This window comes from Delphinapterus leucas, chromosome 7, assembly GCF_059928025.1.
Source record: "Delphinapterus leucas isolate spDelLeu-1000000601 "Yukka" chromosome 7, BTC_Dleu_Yukka2, whole genome shotgun sequence".
Taxonomy (NCBI): domain Eukaryota; kingdom Metazoa; phylum Chordata; class Mammalia; order Artiodactyla; family Monodontidae; genus Delphinapterus; species Delphinapterus leucas.
The window spans coordinates 97,526,535-97,536,303 of record NC_143135.1 but is presented as its reverse complement, the minus strand read 5'-3'; the positions used below and the strand labels follow the sequence as shown (position 1 = coordinate 97,536,303).

The following is a 9,769-nucleotide window of genomic DNA, read 5'->3' as shown; positions in this document are numbered from 1 at the left end:
GTAAGTATCATCATTTCAGTATTCAGGATCTCACTCTTTTTCAATTAACATCCAAAGTTTTACATAAGAGACTTGACAAGGAAGTGACTGCTGTTTATATTGTAATTCTGCAATCTTCAGTATAATAATTTAAATGTTTTGGGTTTTTTGTCTGTTTGTTTTTTTGGACATATCAACCCCTGAGACTACAAAAGATAAGAGACTTTTTCAAGGGATTCCTAGAAGCTCTATGGTCCTCTCTTGGTACTTTGACCCAAGATTTTAAAGCCCTGATCTTGTCATTTTACTTCTTTTTTAAAAAATTATTGTTTATTTAGGTAACATTGGCTTATAACATTATATGTTTCATGTGTACAACATTATATTTCTACTTCTGTATACCCTACAGCGTGCTCACCACCAAAAATTTAGTTTTCATCCATCACCATACATTTGATCCCCTTTGCCCATTTTGCCCCGTCCTCTCTGGTGACCACTACTCTGTTGTCTGTATCTGTATTTGCTTTTGTTTGGTTTAGTTTGTTAATTTATTTTGGTTTTTTTCCTTTGTTTGTTTTTTAGATTCTACATATAAAAGAAATCATGCAGTATTTCTCTTTCTCTGTCTGACTTATTTCTCTTAGCATAATACCTTGAGGTTCATTTTTGTTGTCCAAATGGTAAGATTTCATCTTTTTTTATGGCTGAGTAGCATTCCATTGTACATATATACCACATCTTTTTTTATCTATTCATCCACTGATGGGCCCTTAGGTTTTTTCCATATTTTGGCTCTTGTTAATAATGCTGTGCTGAACATAGGGGTGCATATATCTTTTCTAATTAGTGTTTTCATATTTTTTGGATAAATACCCATAAATGGGATAGCTGGATCATACGGTAGTTAGTTCCATTTTTAATTTTTTGAGGAGCCTCCATACTGTTCTCCATAGTGGCTGCACCAATTTACATTCCCACCAACAGTGTAGTTGGGTTCCCTTTTCTCCACATCCTTGTCGCCATTTGTTATTTCTTGCCTTTTTGATAATAGCCATTCTAACATGTGGAGGTTATATCTCATTGTGGTTTTAATTTGCGTGTCCCTCATAATTAGTGATGTTGAACACCTTTTCATGTGCCTGTTGACCATCTGTATGTCTTCTTTGGGAAAATGTCTCTTCAACTCCTCTGCCCATTTAAAAATCAGGTTGTTTTTTTTAAGTTGTTGAGTTGTATAAGTTCTTTACATATTTTGGATATTAACCCCTTATTGGATATATCATTTGCAAATATTTTCTCCTATTCAGTAGGTTGTCTTTTCATTTTGTTAATGGTTTTCTTTGCTGTACAGGAGAGTTTTAGTTTGATGTAATCCCATTTAGTTTAATGTTTATTTTTGGGTTTGTTTCTCTTGCCTGAGGAGACATATCAAAAAAAAAATGTTTCTAAGACTGATGTCAAGAGCATACTGCCTATGTTTTCTCTAGAAGTTTTATGGTTTCAGGTCTTACATTTATGTCCTTAATCCATTTAAAATTTATTTTTGTATCCGGTGTGTGAAAGTAGTCCAGTTAGATTTTTTTTTGCATGTGGCTGTTCAGTTTTTCCAATACTATTTATTGAAGAGGCTGTCATTTCCCCATTGTATGATGCCTCCTTTGTCATAGATTAATTGCTCATATAAGTGTGGGTTCAATTCTGGCTCTCTTACTCTGTTCCATTGATTTATGTGTCTGTTTTTGTGCCAGTACCATATTGTTTTGATTACTGTGGCTTTTTAATATAGTTTGACATCAGGGAGCATGATACTTTGCAGCTTTTTTCTTCCTTCTCAAGATTATTTGGGGTGTTTTGTGTTTCCATACAAATTTTAGAATTATTTGTTCCAGTTCTGTGAAAAATGCCATTGGTATTTTGATAGGGATTACACTGAATCTGTACATTGCCTCGGGGAATATGGTCATTTTACCGACATTAATTCTTCCAATCTATGAGCACGGTATATCTTTCCATCTATTTGTGTCATCTACAGTTTCTTTCATGAACGTCTTATAGTTTTCCAAGTATAGGTCTTTTACCACCTTGGTTAGATTTATTCCTAGGTACTCTGTCCTTTTTGATGCAATGTAAATGAGATTTAAAAAAAAATTCTCTTCCTTATAGTTTGTTGTTAGTGTATAGAAATGCAACAGATTTCTGTATGTTAATTTTGTATCCTGCAACTTTCCTGAGTTTATTTATTATTTTTAATAGATTTTTTGAGGCATCTTTAGGCTTTTCATGTATAGTATCCTGTCATCTGCAAACAGTGATGGTTTTACTTCTTCCTTTCTAATTTGATGTCTCTAATTTTGTCTCCTTTTCTGGTTGATAAGTCTAGGACTTCCAATACCATGTTGGAACAAAAGTGGTGAGAGTGGGCATCCTTGTCTTCTTCCTGATCTTAGAGGAAATGCTTTTAGCTTTTGACAGTTGAATATGATATCAGCTGTGGGCTTGTCATATATGGTCTTTACTGTGTTGAGGTATGTTCCCTCTATACCCACTTTGTTGAGAGGTTTTATCAATATAATAAATGGACATTGAATTTTGTCAAAAGCTTTTTCTATTGAGATGATCATATGATTTTTATTTTTCAATTTGTTAACGTGGTGTATCACATTGATTGATTTGCAAATATTGAACCATACTTGCACCCCTGGGTTAAACCCCAGTTGATCATGGTGAATGACCCTTTTAATGTATTATTGAATTTGGTTTGCTAATATTTTGTTGAGGATTTGTGCACCTGTGTTCATGGGTGATACTGGCCTGAAATTTTCTTCTTTTGTGGTGCTTTTGTCTGGTTTTGGTATACAGGTGATGCTGGCTTTATTGTGTTATGTCAGTTTCTCCCTTTATGTTTGTTAATACTTGCTGTATGTATTTAGGTGATCCTAGGTTGGGTGCATATATATTTACAATTGTATATATTGATCCCTTTATCATTATGTAATGTCTTTGTCACTTATTATAGTCTTTGTTTGAAAGTCTATTTTGTCTAAGTATTGCTACCCCAGCTTTCATTTTGTTTCCATTTGCATGGATACCTTTTTCCATCCCCCCCACTTTCAGTATGTGTGTTTCTGTACATCTCAAGCAAGTTTCTTGTAGGCAGCATATATATGGGTGTTGTTTTTGTATCCATTCAGTCACTCTGTGTTTTGATTGGAGCATTTGGTCCATTTACATTTAAAGTAATTATTGATATGTATGTACTTATTACCATTTTGTTAATTGTTTTCTGTTTGTTTTGTATTCCTTTTTTCTTCTTATGTTCTTTTCCCTTGTGATCTGATGACTGTCTTTGGTGTTATGTTTGGATTCCTCTTTCTTTTTTTGTGTGTATCTACTATATGTTGTTGGTTTGTGGTTACCATGTGGTTTATATACAAGAAAAATTTTTTAAGTTGATCTCTTAAATTCAAATGCATTAAGAAAAACCCTGCATGTTTACTCTCCGCCCCCCCCCCAAGTTTAATGTTTTTGACTTCATATTTTACATCTTTTTGTTTTGTGTATATCTTAACTACTTAATGTGGCTGTAGATGATTTTACTACTTTTGTCTTTTAATTTTTATTTTAACCTTTAAACTTTAAAGGTGGCTCATCTACTACATTTACCATATATTTGCCTTTACCAATGAGATTTTTCCTTTTGTAATTTTCATATTTCATATTCCTAGTTGTAGTCTTTTCTTGTCCACTTAGAGAAGTCCCTTTAACATTTCTTGTAAAGCCAATTTAGTGGTGCTGGACTCTCAGCTTTTGCTTGCCTGTAAAACTCTTATCTCTCCTTCATCTGAATGATAGCCTTGCCAAGTATTCTTGGCTGTAGGTTTTTTCCTTTCATCACTCTAATTATATCATGTCACTCCCTTCTGACCTGCAGAGTTTCTACTGAAACTTTCTACTGAAAGTCAGTGATAGTCTTATGGGAGTTCCCTTGTATGTAACTGGTTGCTTTTCCCTTACTGCTTTTAAGATTCTCTTTTGATCTTTAAGTTTTGCAATTTTAATTACAGTGTGTCTTGGTACATTCCTTTTGGGATGGATCTTGTTTGGAATTGTTTGTGCTTCCTGGACCTGGATGCCTGTTTCCATTCCCAGGATAGGAAAGTTTTCAGCTTTTATCTTTTCAAATAAATTCTCTGCCCCTTTCTCTCTCTCTTTTGCTTCTGGGACCCCTGTAATGTGAATGTTAGTATGCTTGATGGTGTCATAGAAGTCTCTTAACACTATTCTCATTTAGAACAATTTCTTCTTCTTTTTTCTGCTTCGCTTGGGTAATTTCGACTACTCTGTCTTCCAGTTCACTGATTTGTTCCCCTGTATCATCTAATCTGTTGATTCCTTCTAGTGCAATTTTTCAGTCATTGTACTCTTCAGCTCTGTTTGGTTCTTGTTTATATTTTCTAAGTCTCTGTAAAACTTCTCACTGTGTACATCTTTTCTTCTCCCAGGTTTGTTGAGCATCTTTATGATTATTATCTTGAACTCTTTATTGGGTAGATTGCTTATCTTCACTTTGCTTAGTTCTTCTGGGATTTTATCTGGTTCGTTTGTTTGCAACATATTCCTATGTTGCCTCATTTTACCTGATTCTCTGTGTTTATTTGTAGGTATTGCATAGATTGGTTACATTTCCTGATCTTGGAGAAGTGGGTTTATGCAGGAGATGTCCTATGGGGTCCAGCAGCACACACCCTTCTGGTCCCTTGAGCTATGTGCTCTAGGAGCGCCCCTGTGTGGGCTGCATGTGCCCTTCTGATGTGGTGGAGCCAACTACTGTGGACACACTGGTAAGTGAGGCTGGTCCCTGGCCCAGTTGGCTGCCAAGCCCTGCCTGGTTTGGAGCCTGCCAGCTGCGGGTGGATGGGGCCAGGTCTTGGGGTGGCTGGTTGTTCAGCCTGGGGGTGTCCCAGTACTGGTGCCAACTGTCTGGTGGGCAGGGAATCCCCTGGCACTAAGGCTAGAGGGAGGACTCCAAAATGGCACTTGCCAGCACCAAGGTCCTTGTGGTAGAGTGACCTCCCCAAAATGTCTGCCTCCAGCATCTGTGTCCCCACGGGGTGTCCCAGTTGCCTCCTATTTCTCCAGGAAGCTCTCCAAGATCAGCAAGTGGGTCTGACCTAGGTGTCTTTCAAATAACTGCCTCCGTACTGGGTCTCAGGGCATACGAGTTTTTGCATGAGCCTTTTAAGAGTGGAGTCTCTCTGCTTCTTACAGCTCTCCAGCTCTCCCACACGCAAGCCTTCAAAGCTAGATGTTCTGGGGGCTCCTCTCCCTGACGAAGGACCTCAACTTGTCCTGGATATTCAACTTCTGCAGTTACAGTCCCTCCAGGTGCTACCAGTCCCCCAGCACACTGCTACCTCATGACAAGTTGAGGATCTTGGGCGTGAGGGGCAGGCTGTCTACCCTGGCCACTGCACCTAGTCCCCACTCATCACCCACTGACCCACTCATTGCTCTGAAGCTGGTCCAGGCCTTTCTGCCCTGTTTTAAATGAATTGAATATTCTTTGGAATTCCATTTTACCTTCTCTAGCTATTCCTGTTTGAGGAATTTTTTTAGTGGTGTTTTAAAGATTACAATATACATCTTTGACTTACCATAGTTTATTTTATTTTATTTTTTTGCGGTACACGGGCCTCTCACTGTTGTGGCCTCTCCCGTTGTGGAGCACAGGCTCCAGACATGCAGGCTCAGCAGCCATGGCTCCGCGGCATGTGGGATCTTCCCGGACCGGGGCATGAACCCGTGTCCCCTGCATCGGCAGGCGGACTCTCAACCACTGCGCCACCAGGGAAGCCCTACCATAGTTTATTTTTAAATAGTATTATACTACTTTGTGAGCAGTATAAGAACCTTACAACAATATGGTTCTATTTATCTCCTCTTCCTTTGTGCTCTGTCCTGTGTTTTACTTCTACATACGCTATAAACACCACAAAACATTGTTACTGTTTTTGCTTTAAGTAGCCCATAGTCTTTTAAAGCAGTTTAGATATAAGTGTATGTCTATCTCTTAAACATAATGAAATCGGTCTTTTTTTATTTACCCACATACTTTTCTTGTGTTCTTCATTCCTTCCTTCAGCTCTAAATTTCCATTTGGCATCATTTCTCTTTAGCCTGAGTAACTCTTTTAGCATTTCTTGTAGTGCGGCTCTTCTGGAGATGAAATTGCTTCACTTTGGTCAATCTGAAAATGTCTTTATTTTACGTTTGCTTTTGCAGGATATATTTTGCTGCATGTAGAATTCTAGGTTGTCTTTTTTTTTCTTCAAGTGCTTAAAAGTTATCTTTTCATTGTCTCTGGCCCACCTTGTTTCTAATAAGAAGTCAGCAATCGTTCTTATTGTTGTTTCCTTGTATGTAATATATAATGGCTGCTGTTGAGATTTCCTCTTTATCTTGGTTTTCGGCAGTTTGAGTCTGATGTGCCTAGGCGTGTGGTGTTGTGTGTGTGTGTGTGTGTGTGTGTGTGTGTGCATGCACACACATGCTCAGAGTTTGCTAATCGAAATCTTTAAAAAATTTTGGAAAATTCTCAGCCATTATCTCTTCAGTGGTTTCTTCGGCCCCATTCTCTCTCCTTTTCCTGTCATACTCTAATTATTACATCTATGTGTCCCATAGATCTCAGATACTTTATTGTATTTTCTCTCATTTTTATTTTTTCATTTCAGTTTATATAATTTCTACTGTCTTTAACTTTATAGATCTTTTTCTTCCTTGGTGTCCAGGCTGCTTCTGATTCCATCAAATAAATTCTTCACTTGTAATAGCATATTTTTCATTTCTAGCACTTCCATGTGATCCATTTTTATCATTTCCATCTCTCTGCTGACATTCCCCATATGTTTGTGAATGTTCTCCGGCTTTTCTAGTAGGTCCTCTAACACATTTTTGTAGTTATTTTAAAGTCCCTCTCTCATAATTCCGATATCTGATTCATCTCCCAGTCTGCTTCTTTCCTCCCATGATCATGGGGTCCATTTCCTTGCTTCTTGGTGTGTCTCATAGTCTTCAATGTACATTGGACATAGTGTATAAAAGAGCATTAGTGGCTGAAATAAATAATATTTCCTCCAGAAAATCGCTCATCCCTGATTCTATCAGGATGCTAAGAATCCCTAGCCCTGTAGAAGCACCAAATAAGTACCAGTAAGACATCAGATGTTCCTTTGTTAATCTACAGCTTTCTGAACCATGAATGATGTCTCTCTCTGCTTCACAGTCTGAATTCTAGCTTTTCAAGTCACTGGAGGTATCTCTTTGTCCTCCAGTCCCGTCCCTGCCTTTGTGCACCTAAGGAGACCTCCCTGTGCTCTACTGTCCTGCTTTCAGCCTGGCAGTTACTGCTTTGCACTCAGTAAAAGCCCAGGTGCTGCAGAGAGATTTCTCCTCTCCTCTTTCTGCCTTGCTACGTCTCTGCAACGGGCCACTGTCTCAACTCGGAAAAGGTCTGAGCACCTTATACGGGATCTCTCTAAGCACTTTTGCTCTCCTTTCAGCCTTCAGCATACTATCTATGTGCCCTTGTTGAAGGCCTGTGGGAAATAGTGGCAGGTAGGTGCATACTCTTTCTGTGGCTGGGTTCCTTGGGATTCTAATGCATCATGGAAGCTCACATGCGGTCTTTACAAATTCATTAAAATATGGCTGGTTTCTCTTTATCACCTACTATGAAGTATTCTGTCCTCTTTCAGTTGCTCTGCTAGAATGAAAACACCTATAGGTCTCTACTCTTAAAGAAAGGCCTCTTTACTTTCTAGATTTTCATTTGGTTAGATTTAGTTCTATCCTCAGATCTCTGGTGGGTTTAAAAAATTATGATTTTGTAGCTTATCTGGTTTGTTGTTATTGTTAGGGTGGTAGCAACTACCCTTGTGACTTGAACTGAGAAGGCCTCGGCTTTTAATGGCCTCTAATGAATAGGAGACAAAGTCTGGATCCAAAGAAGGGTGGGAAGTAGAATCCAAGATTCTAGCATAAGCCAGAACTCTAAGAAGGGTTGATGTAGAAAATAATGTTTCAAAGGGAGGTTTGTCTGTTTGCATGTGGCTCTAGGATAAGCAGGGAAAGAAAGATCGAAAGAGAGAGAAAGAGAGAAAGAAGGAAAGAAAGAAGGAAAGAAGGAAGGAAGGAAAGAAAGAAAGAAAGAAAGAAAAGAAAGAAAGAAAGAAAGAAAAGAAAGTAAGCTCACACTCGTGCTGATTTGGGGACATAATTCATGCTACCTACATGGTCTGAATACCAGATGCCTGGCACTAGTGGGTCAAATCTTCCCTGTGTAATTCATGTGAAACATTGATTTCAGCTCTTCCTATGCCTGGGATAGTCATGACCTACGGTCCTGAAGTACACAGCTGTTCCAAATCACTCGATGCTGGACATCCTAACTGATGTTTTTGACGTTCATGCATCAACTGGGCCCTCTCATCATTTTACAAAGGAAGGGACTCAAGTGTGTCAGTACAAGAGAGAAAGTAAAGAAGATCTGCACACCATGGTTCCTTAAGATGGAGGGCAGGCTGCACGCTGATATAAGCTACCCTGCCAGTTTCATGGGTGTCATCAACATTGACAAGAGTGGTGGGAATTTCCATCTGATCTGTGACCCAAGTTGTTCATCAGATTGTGCCCGAGGAGGCCAAGTATAAGTTCTGTGAAGTGAGGAAGATCTTTGTGGGCACCATCCAGATGGACATCTTCTGGATTGATTTGGACCTTGGCCAAATCAATTAGCCACTTCATCAAGTTCTGCTAACCCATGTACATTGATGGGGAGTGCTAACCTGGGACAGATTGATGGTATCACCAACACACACACACACACACACACACACACACAGAAAGAGAGAGAACCTGACTCTTGACCTGAGTCATGTGTAGGAAGCCAATGGCAATAGCTTTGCCACCAGGCTTTCCCAACATATTCATCATTGGAGAAAACAGCAAACAATGCATTTCCCTGCACCAAAGAGAGTACTTGCCTCAGTATTGCTGAAGACAGAGACAAAGACAACAGAGCAATGGGTGGGATGATTTCCAGAGGAGAGAAGTAGAGAGCTTCTTTGGCTAATTAAAGATGTATTAGCATGGAGGAGAAAACAGAAACAAAACATTATTTTCAGAGAATTACCACCAAAGGAACATGCACTCACAATTAAAAAAAAAAAATTACTAAAACACATGAAGAAACAAGCCCAAATAAACAAAAGTCAGCAGAAAAAAATATAAGAAACTAAAGTGTCAGACTCCCAAGATTGATATTGGAATTATTAGACTACACAGCAAGAACGTTTAATCTATCTAAGTTTTAGCTGCATGAATGAAAATGAGAATCTTAAAATCATAGCGCTGAATGAAAATGAAAGCAAGTCCCAAATCAGTAAAATGGGTAAATGAATTTTAATCCATTTATACCACACAATATCATAGACCAGTTTTAAAAAATGCACTAGAAATATGCATATCAAGATCGGGGAATCTCAGAAATAGATGAGTGAGAAAAACGTTAAAAAATACATATGAATTCTTTATATAAGTTTCAAGTCCTGTAAAAATTAAATATTATATTATTTAGGGATACGTAATAAAACTTTTTTAAAGTAGCTAGTAATTTATAATTCAGAATGCTGGTTTCATATGGATGAAAAGGGGAGGGAGAAGCTCAGAGAGGGGGCATGGTGGGCTTAAAAGATTTATTAGGTTGTGTTTTATTTCTTAAGCCAGGAGG

General features: G+C 38.3%; 1 long non-coding RNA gene across 2 annotated transcripts in view; it reads left to right on the top strand.

Annotated features, from left to right (window-relative positions):
• The window catches only part of LOC111167421 (uncharacterized), an 89,139-nt gene that overhangs the window by 18,536 nt on the left and 60,834 nt on the right, over positions 1-9,769 (top strand). For both annotated transcript variants that reach the window (XR_016393946.1, XR_002642814.3), the window contains exon 2: positions 4,641-4,820. This is a non-coding gene — a long non-coding RNA (uncharacterized LOC111167421). The remainder of the gene's footprint in view (positions 1-4,640; positions 4,821-9,769) is intronic.